Here is a 20,811-nt window from a genome sequence, read left to right on the forward strand (position 1 = left end):
TTACCTGTATAAAAGACACCTGTCCACACACTCAATCAAACAGACTCCAACCTCTCCACAATGGCCAAGACCAGAGAGCTGTGTAAGGACATCAGGGATAAAATTGTAGACCTGCACAAGGCTGGGATGGGCTACAGGACAATAGGCAAGCAGCTTGGTGAGAAGGCAACAACTGTTGGCGCAATTATTAGAAAATGGAAGAAGTTCAAGATGACGGTCAATCACCCTCGGACTGGGGCTCCATGCAAGATCTCACCTCGTGGGGCATCAATGATCATGAGGAAGGTGAGGGATCAGCCCAGAACTACACGGCAGGACCTGGTCAATGACCCGAAGAGAGCTGGGACCACAGTCTCAAAGAAAACCATTAGTAACACATTACGCCGTCTGGGATTAAAATCCTGCAGCGCACGCAAGGTCCCCCTGCTCAAGCCAGCACATGTCCAGGCCCGTCTGAAGTTTGCCAATGACCATCTGGATGATCCAGAGGAGGAATGGGAGGTCATGTGGTCTGATGAGACAAAAATAGAGCTTTTTGGTCTAAACTCCACTCGCCGTGCTTGGAGGAAGAAGAAGGATGAGTACAACCCCAAGAACACCATCCCAACCGTGAAGCATGGATGTGGAAACATCATTCTTTGGGGATGCTTTTCTGCAAAGGGGAAAGGACGACTGCACCATATTGAGGGGAGGATGGATGGGGCCATGTATCGCGAGATCTTGGCCAACATCCTCCTTCCCTCAGAAAGAGCATTGAAGATGGGTCGTGGCTGCGTCTTCCAGCATGACAACAACCCAAAACACACAGCCAGGGCAACTAAGGAATGGCTCCGTAAGAAGCATCTCAAGGTCCTGGAGTGGCCTAGCCAGTCTCCAGACCTGAACCCAATAGAAAATCGTCGGAGGGAGCTGAAAGTCCGTATTGCCCAGCGACAGCCCCGAAACCTGAAGGATCTGGAGAAGGTCTGTATGGAGGAGTGGGCCAAAATCCCTGCTGCAGTGTGTGCAAACCTGGTCAAGACCTACAGGAAACGTATGATCTCTGTAATTGCAAACAAAGGTTTCTGTACCAAATATTAAGTTCTGCTTTTATGATGTATCAAATACTTATGTCATGCAATAAAATGCAAATTAATTACTTAAAAATCATACAATGTGATTTTCAGGATTTTTGTTTTAGATTCCGTCTCTCACAGTTGAAGTGTACCTATGATAAAAATTACAGACCTCTACATGCTTTGTAAGTAGGAAAACCTGCAAAATCGGCAGTGTATCAAATACTTGTTCTCCCCACTGTACATGCATTCTAACAGTCTTGATTTATAGGACCCTTCCCACTATATTATATGATAAGTGATAAAATCCCAACTTAATCCCAAAAACTGCACTTGTGAAAATGACAGTTTATTAAATATTCTACAGCTGTAATGTCAATCAAATAAAACATTATTTATATAGCACATTTCTTACACAAATGCATTTCAAGGTGTTCAGTCATGCATTTAAAGGCATGTGGCAGTTAACATCCATCTTGGCAGGTCTATAGGTGACCAGGGGATTCTCTCTACCACATGCGAATGCCTCCGTGGAGCTCATAAGTGTAGCCATGCAGCCTATTTTGGCAGTTCACAATATCAGCCATACGGATGTGGAATGCGAGTGGAGGAAGCCAGCCGTGCCCAACCAGGTGCAGTCAGTGAAGGACCTGTACCCGGCCGAAGACTAGAGGAGGATCTTCAGTGTGTGACTGTTTCCTTCAGCGAAAAAAAATATTCACAACCAGAGCATTTTCATAGTTTTAGCAAGATAACACAGACCAATCTGAGATGTGTAAATATTAGGTCAAGAACCAAGGACTGCCATGACCCAAACACAGCATAATGTAACAGTAACAAGAGTAATGCATGGCCAAAGACAGGACGCAGGTTCATGTTAAAATGATTGCTGTTTAATTGATTGGTACATTAAGTTAATCAAACAAGTGCAAAAAATGTTTCATAACTGGCTGACCACAACATACCAGTTTAAAGTGGTTCCACACTGAATTTAACAGGTTACAGACACACTGAAACCAAAGACACAAGTACAGACATTGTTCCAGCTTTAGCAGAGACTGCATTAACAGTAAACGCTGCATGTTGACCAATCGGAAATTACCTTTACATTTATATTGCGCAATATGTAACGCTTCAGCGATACAGATTGAATAGAGCCACTACAGTATACTTCAAAACACATGAATACTTCATTTTGTTAATTCAATGTGCTCCTCTGTTGGAAATAATGGTTTCAGAGATCAAATGAAAGATGACATTCTGGAACATGATTTGCATTCCATTTTGAAAACATAGCAAGTAAAAAGCATTAAAAATGTGGCTGTCTTGTTTGGTTATGTTGAACACCGCTCTGCTTAGTAGGGTACATTGACCAGAATAAAGCTAATTCAAATTTACTGTAGGCTATACAATAGACATCCAACTCTAAAAATATTCTTCATTACACTTTTATTTGCAACTTTCTAAACTTCTTAGCATAATAAATAAGAACCTGGTTTCATATGAAGCAACCACTAGGTTTATGCACACAAGTGCTATTAGATCTCACACAACATATTACATCTGTTATTTTCATTAACAAAGAAAAAACAGGACAGCCTGTAAGAGACAACCAAGCAAATGAATAAAAAGGGCAGTGGAAAATGTCTGTCAAGATAATACAAATTAAATAAAGGGTACAACTGCAGAATGTTTGGTCTTTTCCATTGCTAAGGCATAGTGAAGAATCCAGAGCACTTTGAACATTCAAAACACATTAAGTTGAGCCTGATATTACTGAGAGATGCAGGTGTCCTGCCTATAGAACACCACGACCCAGATAGTCTTGCACTGTTGTGAACGTCACTTTGTAAATTTACTCAAGGCAGTAATTCAACTGTTAGGTATGGTGGATGTTATATTACAAGTGGTTGAAAAACAGATCTCCAATACATTTGCGCAATCTGCTTAAATCAGTCGGCAGAATTAATCTTACACATTCAATGTGAGCCAGTTACACCCAAATCCAGAACAGTTTAGAGTGAAAATGTGTCACGGAAACATGATTCATCTCTGAAAATAGACATTGGAACATTACAGGCATGTATTTTTCCTTTTTAACTTCTCATTAAAACAAAATGTATTTACATCTTTTTTTAAATAAATCTTTCATTGGCTTATCTACAGTAGAACTCCAAGACAATACAAATAGGCTTTAAGTGCAAATAAATATTCAGAAGCTGGATCATGAGCCAGAGTCCTTGATCCCTCAAAGAACTAGCACACTTTACAAAATAAGTATACTGCATCAATTCCATGGTCTCCTTATAAAACCAACCTTTTTAGATTTACCTGATATTTATACAATTAAGACTTGTCCAAGGCCAATGACTAGAGCTAAACTTAGTGAAAGCCCATTGATTCTCTTTGAACCAGATTTTGTTCATGAACTCGAGGTTACGTTCAACACATCTGCAACCTGGTCTATGAAACCATTGTTGACCTTTGGTGGTATGACATATCAAACTGCATGATATATTGTGAGTGGTTTTTTTTTTATATCTCAAAGGATAAGATTTCCTTAAAATGTCTTTATTTCAGAGGGGGTAAAACTGGCTTTGTGATGCATGGTTGCCCTGAAGAGCAGCTGCCATACATATGGGGGAATTTTAACATCAGAATGTAAGCAATGAGATAAAGCAGGCTTAGATTAAGTAATGAAGGTAGGCCACTCTTTATGCACAAGCTTCCAAATGGGAGTGAACCAATACATTCTTCATTGTGAGGTTCCATATCATCACGTAATAGAGCTTCCTTTGAAAGGATATGAACCATTCCCGGTGTCTGGGAGGGGCTGCTGTATTGTTAAGCGGAAGGGTAGTTGATTCGGGGGCACCGTCATAGCAGCCCGTTCTCCGTCACTCCTTTCTCAATTAGCAGGAGACGACTAAGGTAAAGTAGGCTACTTGGCACTACAAAAATAGAAATAAAATACAGTTAAACATCTCCCCAAAATACATTTCTTTATATACTGATAATAGCTATCTGCCCAGCTAAACAAAAACCAACGTGGACCTGTGGAACACAAACTGGGTAAATTTGTTGGACTTTGACACATATGACTGAATAGCTGCCACAACATGTCAGCTTGAAGCCAAGATGGAGATCATTATGGTTCAGTTCAAGGTTCATGCTCACCCTTCAAAAAAACAAAACATTTTGCATTTCACTGCCAATTCATTCTCGATCACATACCAACCATCTTTTCTTATCTCAAATTAAATAAAAATGGTGTGCTGAGAAGCCCATCTTCTTACCATGGCCGAAGGATGCTACAACTCATTGTCTTCAGAGTTCTTAGTGGCCACATTTCCTGAGTAGCCACTTCAGGAGCTGTAACCCAGAAGTCGAGCACTGGTCATCATGACTATTTCTCACCCTTAGAAAACCGCCACCATTGCGCACCACCTAAGTGACTACCCATCTAAACCTCTTCAATGACAGACACACCAACCAGCTCAATGCTAAAAGACCAATCCATTTCTGACATGGCCATTGCCTTCACTTTGCTCCACTACTGTGGCTGGTCTGCGTGTGTATTGATATCAAACACCAGAAAGCTTTACAAACGTAAATCATGCAGCATTGGTAGAAACCGGCATCGGTGGCAACGATGCGAGTGTAAGAACACATGAAACTGAGCTCCAAACATTTTAGTGAGCTAAGAAGAAAAGAGGGAGGAGCCATGACTGGAAGCAAGCATTGGTTGGATGTTAGTTAATGAAATGAGAACTTCTTACCTTCGTTTAACTTTGTAGAATACAAATACTGCAAGACAAAGAAGTACGACTAGAAAGAAAAAGACGTATGAATCCATAAGGTATTATTCTGTTTAACATCTGAAGTAGTTCATTTTTACTTGGCATACATTTTAAAACCCAAACATACCTGATCCTCTTCCATAGATGATCAGTCAGGCTAGAGCTCTAGAGTAGGCGGGGCACGCGTAGACAAGATGGCGTATTGAATAGAAATCGGTACGAAACACCTCAAGATAAAAACATAATATTCAAAATCAGTAAGTTAGACTAAATATTAGCATTTCATATATTCGCAGTTAATATAATTCAATCTGGATAATAACACAAAACAGATCATAAGGCTAGAGAAATATATCGACAAATATTACATCAACACGCAACACCCAAACATGACTGAAGATAAGCGTGGAGAGCCGATCCCCAAAAGGAAACGCGACTCATCTACTGATACAGATGATATATGCTTTTCACCACTGGGTATGGTAAGTGTGGAAAGCGACCTGTTGAAGTCGATAAATGACAAATTGGGCATACTAGAATTGGTCAGTAAAGACGTAAAAGAGTTGAAAGCGAGTCTTCAAATGAGTGACGAAAAAGCTTTGGTAATGGAGAAAGAAACCAAAGAATTAAAAGTGACAGTCTCTAAAATGGAAACGAACGTTAGGGAACTAAAAAAGGAGAACAATCTTCTGAGAGAAGCCTTACTAGACATCCAAACTAGATCGATGAGGGAAAATCTAGTACTTACGGGTATTCAGGAAAAGGAGGGAGAAATAACAGAGAATGTTATGAAGGACTTCCTGCATACAGCGCTACAAATCCCACTCGAGGCTGTCGATAAAATCCAACTCGAACGTGTACATCGTTTCGGAAAAAGAGGACAGAAATATGAGCGCCCAATCGTTGCCAAATTTGCTTTTTTTAAGGATAAAGCTATGGTGAAAAGCCTGGGAAAAAGACTTGCTGGCACGAAAATAGGCATGAATGATCAGTTCCCGAGGGAGATTGTAGAAAGGCGCAAAGACTACTCCATGGCTATTCTAAAAGTTGTAATAGAGGAGTCAAATATTGGAGCACCTGATACTAGCAATGATAGGGATTGTAATATTAAATAACATTTATAGTAAGTATAGTATTTTATAAAAGGATAAAACGATATAACAAGCAGAATAATACATATTTAAATACAAATAATTAGAACATGGCTTTTTTGGCGGGAGGTTGTTGTTTTGGCGGATGGTTGTTGTGGTTGGTCCTGTGTTCTCTCTGGCGTCCTTTCCCCTTTGCGGCAGATGTGGATGCGGGTGCGTTTGCACGCTCTGCCCATTTCTTCCCCAGTCAACCATGTGGTGTGCATTTTTGTGTTTGAAAAGGTGCGGCGTTAAGTGAGTGAGAGGGGAAATGGTTGCATATCCCAGAGCCGACCGGGGGTCTATGAGCAGGGGTACAGAGAGAGAGCTTTCAATTTTGTGTAGATGAGGGATATACATTTTTAAATATAGTATACATCTAATCTAATTTTTCATTGTCCTATCATGATGGAAAGATCCCTAACCCTATAACCTGGACACACACCTGAGCGACCCATACACCAAAGAGAAGTTCCCATCTCTTTTATGGACCTGCTGTGAATATGCAGCCTAAACAGAGAAATAAATACGGTCAGAGACCTACTTGAGCAGCACCGCCCCCTCAAGATTCTGAGCCTGCCTGGCAGGGTTGGTCCTACAAAGCCAGAGCCCCCTGATGGGAGAGCATAATATACAAGGAAATTCTCAAAGCTGCTAATGAGAACCTTGACGACCTTTTACCTAGCCGGTGGGGATTCCGGTGGGGTACGCCCACCCCGGTAGTGGCAGTGCTGGCAACACTGGCTGCAGTAACCCATGGGGAGGGGGGTCACACTCGGACAATCAGAGAGGGGGTTTATCATTGTAGCCCAGGTGGCACAAAATAATCAAAGGTCTGACCGCATGGAGATGCTTGGGAAAATGGTTACAACAGGGGATCAGAGTGTTTGTGTCTCAGGTGAAGAGGGTGATCTGATCTCCATCACCTAGGACTTGACATAGATTAAGTAGATTAATCAAATCTCACATTGTTATCAATTTCTACTCAATCTGCATGCTTTCTCAGTCAGCTTTAACTGTATGTGCACTCGTAAATCAAGTTATTTCTCGAGTTGGGCTCTGGGATATAACAGCTGTTGAGTATCTGTTTTTATGGTGGACTGTGGAGGGGGGGGGTTGAGTGTGTTGGAGTATGTGAGTATGTGCTTGTCTGGCATCTGTTGTGGGGGGGTGGGGATGTTGGGGGGGAGGGTATGGGATGGACCGCGGGAATTACTTGCTGGGATAATAATTGCTTGTCAATGAATTAAATGTAATACAATGGCAATCCGGGTTATATGTTAGAATCCTACGCGTGAACTGCCGACATTATTACGCATATTAATTGATAATGATGGAAAATAGGATATGCATAATTAAAAAAAAAATTGTTATATAGATATATATATATATAGAGGTGAAAGCATTGGAAATGCTTTTGGCGGTTAATCTGCTTCTGTTTTGTGGGTGGCACTATGTGCTGTTTTCGATGGATGGGTCCTGGCCTCTCGGGGCCTTAGGGATACGGAGGGACGTGGGTGGGATGCTGATCACTGGGATGACGGCTCAACTTGGGATGGGGAGGGGCTTTAGCGGGGGAATTAGTGGAGAACAATTGAAGGGTTACTCCGTAGCAATGCAAATATCACGGTACAGCTATATGGACACTCAATCATTACGCAATTTTTTATTGGTAAATTTACAAACATATATAATGATAAATAGACTTGAAACTTGTATCTCATTATGGTGTATGGTGAAATAAGTATAGCCAGTTATAATTGTAATGGCTTAGCTGATAATAACAAAAGAAGAACAATATTTACATGGCTCAAAGAGAAGGAATATAATATCTATTGTATACAGGAAACTCATTCAACAATTCGAGATGAAGTAGCGTGGAAAAAAGAATGGGGGGGGGGAAATATACTTCTCCCATGGGCAAAGAAATTCAAAAGGGGTGATGATATTAATTAATAGTAATTTCAATCCGAATGTGCAAATTGTACAAATAGATACACAAGGTAGATGGATTATTTTAAATATGTTATTGGACCATAAACAGATATGGCTCATTAACCTTTACGGACCAAATAATGATGATCCACAATTCTTTGACAATATATATAATAAATTATCAAGCCTGCAAGCAACTCAAGACAATATTATTATGGTGGGGGATTATAATACTGTTTTAAATAGCTCAATGGACCGTAAAGGAAATCACACCACAAACAATCACCCACATGCTCTTAAGGAAATTGTGAATGTCATGGATACATTAGAACTAGTAGATATATGGAGGCTTAAATATACTGATCTAGTGAGATATACAGTGGGGAAAAAAAGTATTTAGTCAGCCACCAATTGTGCAAGTTCTCCCACTTAAAAAGATGAGAGAGGCCTGTAATTTTCATCATAGGTACACGTCAACTATGACAGACAAAATGAGGAAAAAAAATCCAGAAAATCACATTGTAGGATTTTTAATGAATTTATTTGCAAATTATGGTGGAAAATAAGTATTTGGTCAATAACAAAAGTTTCTCAATACTTTGTTATATACCCTTTGTTGGCAATGACACAGGTCAAACGTTTTCTGTAAGTCTTCACAAGGTTTTCACACACTGTTGCTGGTATTTTGGCCCATTCCTCCATGCAGATCTCCTCTAGAGCAGTGATGTTTTGGGGCTGTCGCTGGGCAACACGGACTTTCAACTCCCTCCAAATATTTTCTATGGGGTTGAGATCTGGAGACTCCAGGACCTTGAAATGCTTCTTACGAAGCCACTCCTTCGTTGCCCGGGCGGTGTGTTTGGGATCATTGTCATGCTGAAAGACCCAGCCACGTTTCATCTTCAATGCCCTTGCTGATGGAAGGAGGTTTTCACTCAAAATCTCACGATACATGGCCCCATTCATTCTTTCCTTTACACGGATCAGTCGTCCTGGTCCCTTTGCAGAAAAACAGCCCCAAAGTATGATGTTTTCACTCCCATGCTTCACAGTAGGTATGGTGTTCTTTGGATGCAACTCAGCATTCTTTGTCCTCCAAACACAACGAGTTGAGTTTTTACCAAAAAGTTATATTTTGGTTTCATCTGACCATATGACATTCTCCCAATCCTCTTCTGGATGCACTCTAGCAAACTTCAGACGGGCCTGGACATGTACTGGCTTAAGCAGGGGGACACGTCTAGCACTGCAGGATTAGAGTCCCCGGCGGCGTAGTGTGTTACTGATGGTAGGCTTTGTTACTTTGGTCCCAGCTCTCTGCAGGTCATTCACTAGGTCCCCCCGTGTGGTTCTGGGATTTTTGCTCACCGTTCTTGTGATCATTTTGACCCCACGGGGTGAAATCTTGCGTGGAGCCCCAGATCGAGGGAGATTATCAGTGGTCTTGTATGTCTTCCATTTCCTAATAATTGCTCCCACAGTTGATTTCTTCAAACCAAGCTGCTTACCTATTGCAGATTCAGTCTTCCCAGCCTGGTGCAGGTCTACACTTTTGTTTCTGGTGTCCTTTGACAGCTCTTTGGTTTTGGCCATAGTGGAGTTTGGAGTGTGACTGTTTGAGGTTGTGGACAGGTGTCTTTTATACTGATAACAAGTTCAAACAGGTGCCATTAATACAGGTAACGAGTGGAGGACAGAGGAGCCTCTTAAAGAAGAAGTTACAGGTCTGTGAGAGCCAGAAATCTTGTTTGTTTGTAGGTGACCAAATACTTATTTTCCACCATAATTTGCAAATAAATTCATTAAAAATCCTACAATGTGATTTTCTGGATTTTCTTTTCTCAATTTGTCTGTCATAGTTGACGTGTACCTATGATGAAAATTACAGGCCTCTCTCATCTTTTTAAGTGGGAGAACTTGCACAATTGGTGGCTGACTAAATACTTTTTTTCCCCACTGTACATGGCGGAGACTGAATCAAGCTAGTCGTCTTGACTTCTTTCTTATCTCATTCTCGTTGGCACCAAAAGTAAAAAAAATAGTGTTGATAGGGGACAGAATGCGGTCAGACCATCATATAATAGGCATATACATTACTCTTACTGAATTTCCACGTGGGCGGGGATATTGGAAATTTAATCAAAGCCTATTGGATGATAATTTATTTATAATTAGAACAAAGGAATTTATAACTGACTTTTTCCAACATAACATAGGTACAGCGAATCCCCTTATTGTATGGGACACCTTTAAATGTGCCTTTAGAGGCCATGCAATTCAGTACTCATCTCGAAAACAAAAGCAATTTAGGTCAAAAGAGTTTATACTAAGAAAGGAAATAGAAAGTCTAACAGAACAGATAGATGGCAATAAAAACTAAAATAGAGGCTCAGAATAAATTAGAGGAAAAACAAAAAGAAATGGAGAAACTTATTCAAGAAAGATCAAGTGTAATATATTATAAAAATAAAGCAAACTGGATGGAATATGGGGAAAAATGCACAAAATTATTTTTTAATCTTCAACATAGGAATGCTACCAAAAAGAACTTAATGAAACTGGTTACAATTGACGGAGTCACCCATAATTCACCAAATGACATTTTGAAGGAAGAAACAAAGTACTTTAAGCATATGTTTTCTTTTCAGTCGCCTCCATCTCCTCTAACTGAAGCTAATTGTAGAGATTTTTTTCTATTGATAATGTCAAATTAACAGCCACACAGAAAGACTCATGTGAAGGTGAAATTACAGAGGAGGAACTTCTGGATGCAATTAAAGACTTTAAGTCTGGGAAAACTCCAGGGTTGGATGGCATACCAGTCGAGGTATACCAAACCTTTTTTGATATACTAAGAGGACCGTTATTAGCATGTTTTAACCACTCCTATGTAAATGGTAGATTATCTGACACTCAAGAAGAAGGACTGATCTCATTATTACTGAAACAGGATACAAGTGAAAAATATAAAGATCCAGTCCATTTACAAAATTGGAGGCCCCTTACACTTCAGTGTTGTGATGCAAAAATCCTAGCAAAATGTATAGCGCATAGAATTAAAAAGGTATTGTCGGATATTATTCATTCTAATCAGACAGGTTTTTTACATGGAAGATACATTGGAGATAATATAAGGCAAGTATTGGAAACATTAGAACACTATGGAAAATATGGGAAACCAGGCCTGCTATTCATAGCAGACTTCGAAAAGGCATTTGATAAAGTTCGACTGGGGTTTATATATAAATGCCTGGAGCATTTCAATTTTGGAGAATCTCATATAAAATGGGTCAAAATCATGTATAGTAACCCTAGGTGTAAAATAGTAAATAATGGCTATTTCTCAGAAAGTTTTAAACTGTCAAGGGGAGTGAAACAAGGTTGTCCACTATCGGCATATCTATTTATTGTGGCCATCGAGATGTTAGCTATTAAAATCAGATCCAATAATAATATCAGAGGATTAGAAATACAGGGCTTAAAAACAAAGGTGTCATTGTACGCTGATGATTCATGTTTTTTTTTTAAATCCACAACTAGAATCCCTCCACAGCCTCATAGAGGATCTAGATACATTTTCTAACCTCTCTGGATTACAACCAAATTATGACAAATGTACTATATATTTTATTTTATTTTTTTTATTTTTTATTTCACCTTTATTTAACCAGGTAAGCCAGTTGAGAACAGGTTCTCATTTACAACTGCGACCTGGCCAAGACAAAGCAAAGTAGTGCAACAAAAACAACACAGAGTTACATATGGGGTAAAAAAAAAAAAAAAAAAAAAAAAAAAAAAAAAAGTCAGAGATACAACAGAAAATATATATACAGTGTGTGCAAATGTAGCAAGTTATGGAGGTAAGGCAATAAATAGGCTATAGTGCAGAATAATTACAATAGTATTAACACTGGAATGCTAGATGTGCAAGAGATTATGTGCAAATAGAGATACTGGGGTGCAAAAGAGCAAATTAAATAACAATATAGGGATGAGGTAGTTGGGTGGGCTAATTTCAGATGGGCTGTGTACAGGTGCAGTGATCGGTAAGGTGCTCTGACAACTGATGCTTAAAGTTATTGAGGGAGATAAGAGTCTCCAGCTTCAGAGATTTTTGCAATTCGTTCCAGTCATTGGCAGCAGAGAACTGGAAGGAATGGCGGCCAAAGGAGGTGTTGGCTTTGGGAATGACCAGTGAGATATACCTGCTGGAGCGCAGACTACGGGTGGGTGCTGCTATGGTGACCAATGACCTAAGATAAGGCGGGGATTTGCCTAGCAGTGATTTATAGATGGCCTGGAGCCAGTGGGTTTGACGACGAACATGTAGTGAGGACCAGCCAACAAGAGCGTACAGGTCACAGTGGTGGGTAGTGTATGGGGCTTTGGAGACAAAACGGATGGCACTGTGATAGACTACATCCAATTTGCTGAGTAGAGTGTTGGAGGCTATTTTATAAATGACATCGCCGAAGTCAAGGATCGGTAGGATAGTCAGTTTTACGAGGGCATGTTTGGCAGCATGAGTGAAGGAGGCTTTGTTGCGAAATAGGAAGCCGATTCTAGATTTAACTTTGGATTGGAGATTCTTTATGTGAGTCTGGAAGTTGAGTTTACAGTCTAACCAGACACCTAGATATTTGTAGTTGTCCACATACTCTAGGTCAGACCCACGAGAGTGGTGATTCTAGTCGGGTGGGCGGGTGCTAGCAGCGTTCGATTGAAAAGCATGCATTTAGTTTTACTAGTGTTTAAGAGCAGTTGAAGGCTACTGAAGGATTGTTGTATGGCATTGAAGCTCGTTTGGAGGTTTGTTAACACAGTGTCCAATGAAGGGCCAGATGTATACAAAATGGTGTCGTCTGCGTAGAGGTGGATCTGAGAGTCACCAGCAGCAAGAGCGACATCATTGATATACACGGAGAAAAGTGTCGGCCCAAGAATTGAACCCTGTGGCACCCCCATAGAGACTGCCATAGGTCCAGACAACAGGCCCTCCGATTTGACACACTGAACTCTATCTGAGAAGTATATTACGTATTGGATCACTAAAAAATAAAAATGTTACATTACCATGTAGTTTACCAATAAAATGGTCTGATGGTGATGTGGATATACTCTGAATATATATCCCAAAGGAAATAAATGATCTCACTTCAATAAATTTTAATAGAAAATTAGCAAAAATAGATAAGATCTTACTACCATGGAAAGGAAAATACCTGTCAATTTGTGGAAAAATCACCCTGATTAACTCATTAGTATTATCCCAGTTTACCTATTTGCTTATGGTCTTGCCTACGCCTAGCGAACAGTTTTTTAAATTATATGAGAAAAAAATATTCAATTTTATTTGGAACGGCAAGCCAGACAAAATTAAGAGCATATTTATATAATGAATATGAATTCGGAGGACAGAAATTATTAAATATTAAAGCATTAGACCTATCACTAAAAGCTTCAGTCATACAAAAGTTATACTTAAATCCGAACTGGTTCTCAAGCAAATTAGTAAGATTGTCTCACCCAATGTTCAAGAAAGGCCTTTTTCCCTTTATTCAGATTACAACCTCTCACTTTCAGTTATTTGAAAAGGAAATAATCTCCCAAATGTCACTATTTCTAAAACAAGCCATAGAAAGTTGGTTACAATTTCAATTTAATCCTCCAGAAACGACAGAACAAATAATGCAACAAATATTGTGGTTAAATTCAAATATACTAATTGACAAAAAAACCTTTATTTTTTGACAGAATGTTTAAAAAAGGTATAATCTTCGTAAATGATATCATCGGTAGGACTGGTGGAGTTATGACGCACATGCAGCTAACAAAAACATATGGAAATGTCTGCTCTACCCAAAATTACAACCAAATAATTGCAGCCTTACCGCAAAAATGGAAGAGGAAAGTGGAAGGGGGAGAAAGTAAGGAACTTGTCTGTCGGCCTTGCATTAAAGAACATAATTGGTTAAGGAAAACTGTGATAAATAAAAAAGTATATCAGTTTCACTTAAGGACCAAAGGATTGACAGCCGTCCCATATAGATTGCAAAATAGTTGGGAAGAGATCTTTGATTTACCGATCCCATGGCATAGTGTTTATGAACTGACACGCAAAACGACACCGGATTCAAAAATTTGAATCTTTCAATTTAAATTATTATATAAAATTCTTGCTACCAATAGAATGTTATTTATATGGGGGATACAATCTTCCCAGCTCTGCAGATTTTGCTGTGAAGAGACGGAATAATTGGATCATTTGTTTTGGTTCTGTCCATTTGTAGCTTGTTTTTGGACACAGGTCCAGGAATGGCTAAAGGATTGCAATATTTACCTGGAACTAACCTTGCAGATAGCATTACTGGGTGATCTGAAAAGTCATAGTCAATCAATCAATAATATAATAATACTTTTAGCAAAAATGTTTATTTTTAATTCACAATCTGTAGAAGCAATGAGAATAGAAAGGTTCAGAACTTTTTGTAAAAACATCACAGTACGGTTGAAATATATATGGCAAATAGAAATCCTATATGGATGGTGTTAAGAGATAGATGGGAGGTATTGAATAGAGTTGAAGGATGGGACTAATAACAAATAACAACAAATAATAACAAAGATAGCTAATAATGTAAAGCATACTGTGTCCATAATAAGTATATAGGTTGTATGTTGGGAGCTTTTGGGATAGAGCACAGTTAGAAAGATATGGCATATAGAAGCAAACCGGATGGACATCATGAAAATGATTGGAGAGGTTGAGAGTAGAAGAAGTTCAGGAGCAAAAAAAATAAAAATTAAAAAAAATTATATATAATAGAATTATTGTAAAAGTAACTCTGTCCATAAGGTGTAGATAGTAAGTATAGACCGGAAGTAGAGGCCTGGGCATTGTTGTTCACTAATTTACTCCAAGTAGGGAAAGGATGGTGGGGTTGAAAAGTAATAAAGGGGAGTATATATATAAAAAAAAAAAAAATAAACATGGGGGATTGGAAGTGATGCAGACAATTACATTGATAGAAGATACAATCTATCTGCAATATTAAGCTGATCCATTCCCCCCCAAAAAAAAACACATACCTGATCCTTTTCCTTATTGTGAATATAATGGAAAAATAATATTGGCATGACAAGTGGTATTGTTATAGGTCTGTATGCCAGTAACAAAAGCAAATTACAAATAACTGTCAGTTCTGCACAAGAAACAAAATACTCCCAAGGTATTAAAAAGCCTACACATTGGTGAGTATATGTTAGAAAATTAATTAATAGTACAGCAACAAGTACACAATTGTTGAATGATAACTTGATTTGAAAACAAAAAAGTTGCCAATTAAATGAATCTCTTCATCAGAAGAATAGTTCTGTGAATTTTACTATTTTCCCACTTATTAGCATGATGCTAATGTTACATCACTAATGTTGGACTGCAATAGCCTATGGTATCTTCCATGATTGATAGTTGTTATCCATGTAGCTCGTCATTCAAAAACAACTTCTGCTGCAACTTACCAAGTACACCTACAACACAGCCTGCTATTAACCCAGTGTTGTCTGTAAATAAATAAGCATACACAGAAGGAAGGAAGGTGACATGAATTTGCAGTGAAGGCGAGTCATCACTAAATTGCCTAAATACTGCTTGAACCATCAAAGAGAACATCATATACTGTACAACATCGATAGATAGCAACTGAGTGATAGCTAACTGTTGTAACATCATATATAACACCAATAGATAGCAACTAGGTGATAGCTAACTGTTGTAACAACATCATATACAACATCAATAGACAGCAAATAGGTAATAAATATTGGTTGTAACAACATTAGGGATGGGCACAGTTATTCGAATATGAATGGAGTTGTAGACATTTGACAGGGAGCGCAGCAAAGTAGCCTCAATTTTCATAGCTACTTTAGTTAGCTAGCTGGCTACTGTGGCTAGCTGGCTACTGTAGCTAGCTAGCATAACAACGATTTGATGCAGTCAAGGCAATATAAGAAATCATGATACACAAATTTGTTGCAGCCTTAAGTTATCTAACTAGCGCGAGTCGGTTTGGCTACTTTCTCTCTCTCCCTCTGTGCCACATAGACTGTCAGATCGCAGCACACCTGGTTCTCTCTCGAGTCACGCGAGCAAGTCTCCATTGACGTAAACAAAAATAACATTCTTTAAAACATGTATTTCGACTATCCGGATATCCGAAAAAATATGATATTATTTGAATACTGAAATAATTTCAAATGCCCATCCTTACATCATATACAACACCAATAGATAGCAACTGGGGCATAGCTTACCGCTGGGCTTCGGGGTTTGAACAGTGGGACCAGGTACTCTTCTACATAAAGAAGTGATATTTGGGTTAACACACACACACAGGAAACTGACGTTAGATAAAACAAATCAAAAGAATGTAGTGAAAGAATGAGGTGGTGTTGGTGGTAGTGCTCGGCGATATGGAAAGAAATATCCATATTGCGATGCATTTCCTGAATTTATGTGATAACAATCAATAGAACAATAAGTTCATAACAATGTGTAACTGTTTTTTACAAAATATTTTTATTATCATCAATCTTTAAACTACTAGTTTGATGGTTGAAGCCATCAATTGTCCGATTAACAAATCACCCATATTAGCAAAAATGTCATTTCAAACTTCACATTTCTCTAGTAAAGACTACTTTTCGTAATGAACGATATCAGCAAAATACCTGCGATAAGTGATCGGTATGGTGGGTGTAGAGAATTAAGTTTATCATTCCAGATCTAGTTAGTGGCATGGCACACTGGTGAACAAACTAGCGTTACATTTCAACACATCCAATAGTTTATTTCCGTGTTAGAGGTAGGCCAAGAGCTCACATAACTCAAGATAGGGTTCAGCCGTTTGTGAGGACAGAGTGATGATTACTTCATGCATTTGATATGGGTTGTTTTTCTCCATGACTACTTGACAGGTACATTGTTACATATTCAGATCACAATCTATCCTTTGTTTCAGGTGAAGGAGAGTCTGATGGAGAAAAGCCACCATAAACTACCACTGGATGCCAATCAGATTCAATTTGAATGTATAATTCAAGTGTCAATGAAAGTTTAGACAAGCATATCACTTTGGACACAACTTACTAGGGGAATGTAGTGAGAATATTAGGCAGAGTATACTTCACAGAACCAATGATGATTCTGCACCTCAGCCACAGACTATGACATGTAACTTGGTGTTGAGGTCCTTCCAAAGCCTCAGACAGACACCACTGGGTTATTGTATTACCACAAAGGATCAAAGGTTAGGCTAATACAATGAGTTAAGGTGTTAGGTGCCAAAGTGTTAGCATAATATCTTCTCTCTATCAACACTAAAACATGTGAATTCAGGTCATTCAGCTGTACAACAGGCACTCTCTGATTTCCTGTAGGTTAGGTAATGCTATGGAGAAGAACATGAGGGGTCAGAAGCAAAGCCACTGCTAGGCTATATACAGTATACTGAGTGTACAAAACATTGAGTTGCACCCCCTTTTGCCCTCAGCATAGATTCTACAAGCTGTTGAAAGCGTTCCACAGGGATGCTGGTCCATGTTGACTCCAATGCTTCCCACAGTTGTGTCAAGTTGGCTGGTGGACCATTCTTGATACACATGGGAAACTGTTGAGCGTGAAAACGCAGTAGCGTCTGGCACCTACTACCATACCCCATTCGAAAGGCACTTAAATTAATGTGTCTTGCCAATTCACCATCTGAATAGCACACTTACACAATCTATGTCTCAAGGCTTAAAAATCCTTCTTTAACCGGTCTCCTCCCCTTCATCTACACTGATTGAAGTGGATTTAACAGGTGACATCAATAAGGGATCCCATCTAGTACCAGGTCAGACCCCCCGTTGCCTCCAGAACAGCCTGAATCCTTCGGGGCATTCAACAAGGTGTCGGAAACATTTCACAGGGATGTTGTTCCATGACGACGCGATGGCATCTCGCAGTTGCTGCAGATTGGACGGCGGTACATTCATGCTGCGAACAGCCCGTTCCATTTCATCCCAAGGATGCTCTATTGGGTTGAGGTTTGGGGAATGCTCAGGCCACTCAAGTGAACTGAACTCGTCATGTTCCAGGTAATGTTTTTCCACTCCTCAATTGTCCAGTGTTGGTGATCACGTGCCCACTTGAGCCTCCTCTTCTTGTTTTTAGCTGATAGCAGTGAAACCCGGTGTGGTCTTCTGATGCAATAGCCCATCCCTGACCAGGATCGACGAGTTGTGCGTTCCGAGATGCCGTTCTGCACACCACTGTTGTACTGTTTCATTATTTGCCTGTTTATGGCCTGCATGTTAGCTTGCACGATTCTTGCCATTCTCCTTCGACCTCCCTCATCAACAAGCTGTTTTCGCCCACAGGACTGCCGCTGACTGGATGTTTTTTTGCTTTTCCCACCATTCTCGGTAAACCCTAGACACTGTCGTGCGTGAAAAGCCCAGTGTGTGAAAAGCCCAGCTGCTGTTTCTTAGATACTGGATCCGGCGTGCCTGGCACTGATGATCATACAACGCTCAGTCACATAGGTCACTCGTTTAGCCCATTCTAATGTTCAATTAAACAGTAACTGAATGCCTCGATATCTGATTTATATAGCAAGCCATGGCCACGTGACTCACTGTCTGTAGGAGCGATCCTTTTTCGTGAACGGGTGGTGTACCTAATAAACTGACTGAGTATATACACTTGAAGTCGGAAGTTTACATACACTTAGGTTGGAGTCATTAAAACTTGTTTTTCAACTACTCCACAAATGTCTTGTTAACAAACTATAGTTTTGGCAAGTTGGTTAGGACAACTACTTTGTGCATGACACAAGTAATTTTTCCAACAATTGTTTACAGACAGATTATTTCACTTATAATTCACTGTATCACAATTCCAGTGGGTCAGAAGTTTACATATACTAAGTTCATTGTGCCTTTAAACAGCTTGGAAAATTCCAGAAAATGATGTCATGGCTTTAGAAGCTTCTGATAGGCTAATGGACATAATTTGAGTCAATTGGAGGTGTACCTGTGGATGTATTTCAAGGCCTACCTTCAAACGCAGTGACTCTTTGCTTGACATCATGGGAAAATCAAAAGATATCAGCCAAGACATCAGAAAAAAAATAGTAGACCTCCACAAGTCTGCTTCATCCTTGGGAGCAATTTACAAACACATGAAGGTACCACGTTCATCTGCACAAGCAATAGTATGCAAGTATAAACACCATGGGACCACACAGACATCATACCGCTCAGGAATGAGACGCGTTCTGTCTCCTAGAGATGAACGTACTTTGGTGCGAAAAGTGCAAATCGATCCCAGAACAACAGCAAAGGACCTTGCAAAGATGCTGGAGGAAACACGTACAAAAGTATATATATCCACAGTAAAACAAGTCCTATAATCAACATAACCTGAAAGGCCGCTCAGCAAGGAAGAAGTCACTGCTCCAAAACCGGAAAAAAAAAAAAACTGACTACGGTTTGCAACTGCACATGGGAACAAAGATCGTACTTTTTGGAGAAATGTCCTTTGGTCTGATGAAACAAAAATAGAACTGTTTGGCCATAATGACCATCGTTATGTTTGGAGGAAAAAGGCGGGAGCTTGTAAGCGGAAGAACACTATCCCAACCGTGAGGCACGGGGGTGGCAGCATCATGTTGTGGGGGTGCTTTGCTGCAGGAGGGACTGGTGCACTTCACAAAATAGATGGCATGAGGAAGGAAAATTATGTGGATATATTGAAGCAACATCTCAAGACATCAGTCAGGAAGTTAAAGCTTCCAAAGTTGTGGCAAAATGGCTTAAGGACAACAAAGTCAAGGTATTGGAGTGGCCATCACAAAGCCCTGACCTCAATCGTATAGAAGATTTGTGTGCAGAACTGAAAAAGCGTGTACGAGCAAGGAGGCCTACAAACCTGACTCAGTTACACCAGCTCTGTCAGGAGGAATGGGCCAAAATTCACCCAACTTATTGTGGGAAGCTTGTGGAAGGCTACCCGAAACGTTTGACCCAAGTTAAACAATTTAAAGGCAATGCTACCAAATACTAATTGAGTGCATGTAAACTTCTGACCCACTGGGAATGTGATGAAAGAAATAAAAGCTGAAATAAAGAATTCTCTACTATATTTCTGACATTTCACATTCTTAAAATAAAGTGGTGATGTGATCCTAACGGACCTAAAACAGGGAATTTTTACTAGGATTAAATGTCAGGAATTGTGAAAAACTGAGTTCAAATGTATTTGGCTAAGGTGTATGTAAACTTCCGACTTCAACTGTGTGTGTGTGTGTGATATAAATAAATAAATAAATAAATAAATAAATAAATAACATTAGGATTGTGCCAAGCAGTATCAAAATGCTCTTAACGTGGACTATGGTTCTCTTTGTAGTAGCTGCAGTAGTGGTAGTGGGGGGCTTTGTTGTAGTCAGAAGGGCTATAAAGACATTACATATAATTAGGCCACTAACTATTCTTGTCCGGTCTGTCAAAACACTTTACTGTTGTGATCCCTCAAATGCTTTAGTCAGCCAGTGTGGTCTGAGGAGTAGAATGGTGTTGGACCAGACAGCTAGTCAATCACTCATAACATGTAAAAAGGGAAAATAAATACTTGAGGTTGCTATGCACAGGCATGTATATGGTGAAAAATAACAATTAGCATGAACATTAACACACACACACCATATTTTCTTATCAAAAAGGCCTCAATGTGTTTATATGAGTTCAGGTCAATTCCATTAAAAAATACAGTGTGCTGACACATTGGTCCTCTGTTCCTACACACCAAATGATGCACAAAATATCTGAGCTAAAATATAGGCCAAA

The 20,811-nt window shown here is 39.5% G+C and overlaps 1 protein-coding gene and 1 long non-coding RNA gene across 4 annotated transcripts in view; both read right to left on the bottom strand.

The window, feature by feature from the left end:
- LOC121538007 (complement receptor type 1) overlaps positions 1–20,811 on the bottom strand; it is a 137,256-nt gene that overhangs the window by 65,088 nt on the left and 51,357 nt on the right. The gene's annotated exons all lie outside the window — the stretch shown is intronic.
- Positions 1,927–5,089, bottom strand: LOC121538010. Its single transcript, XR_005995165.1, has 4 exons — positions 4,983–5,089; positions 4,835–4,883; positions 4,352–4,427; positions 1,927–4,006 (listed from the first exon to the last, which is right to left on the bottom strand). It is a non-coding gene; the product is annotated as an uncharacterized LOC121538010 (long non-coding RNA).

The sequence above is a fragment of the Coregonus clupeaformis genome, chromosome 24 (genome assembly GCF_020615455.1).
Source record: "Coregonus clupeaformis isolate EN_2021a chromosome 24, ASM2061545v1, whole genome shotgun sequence".
Lineage (NCBI taxonomy): Eukaryota > Metazoa > Chordata > Actinopteri > Salmoniformes > Salmonidae > Coregonus > Coregonus clupeaformis.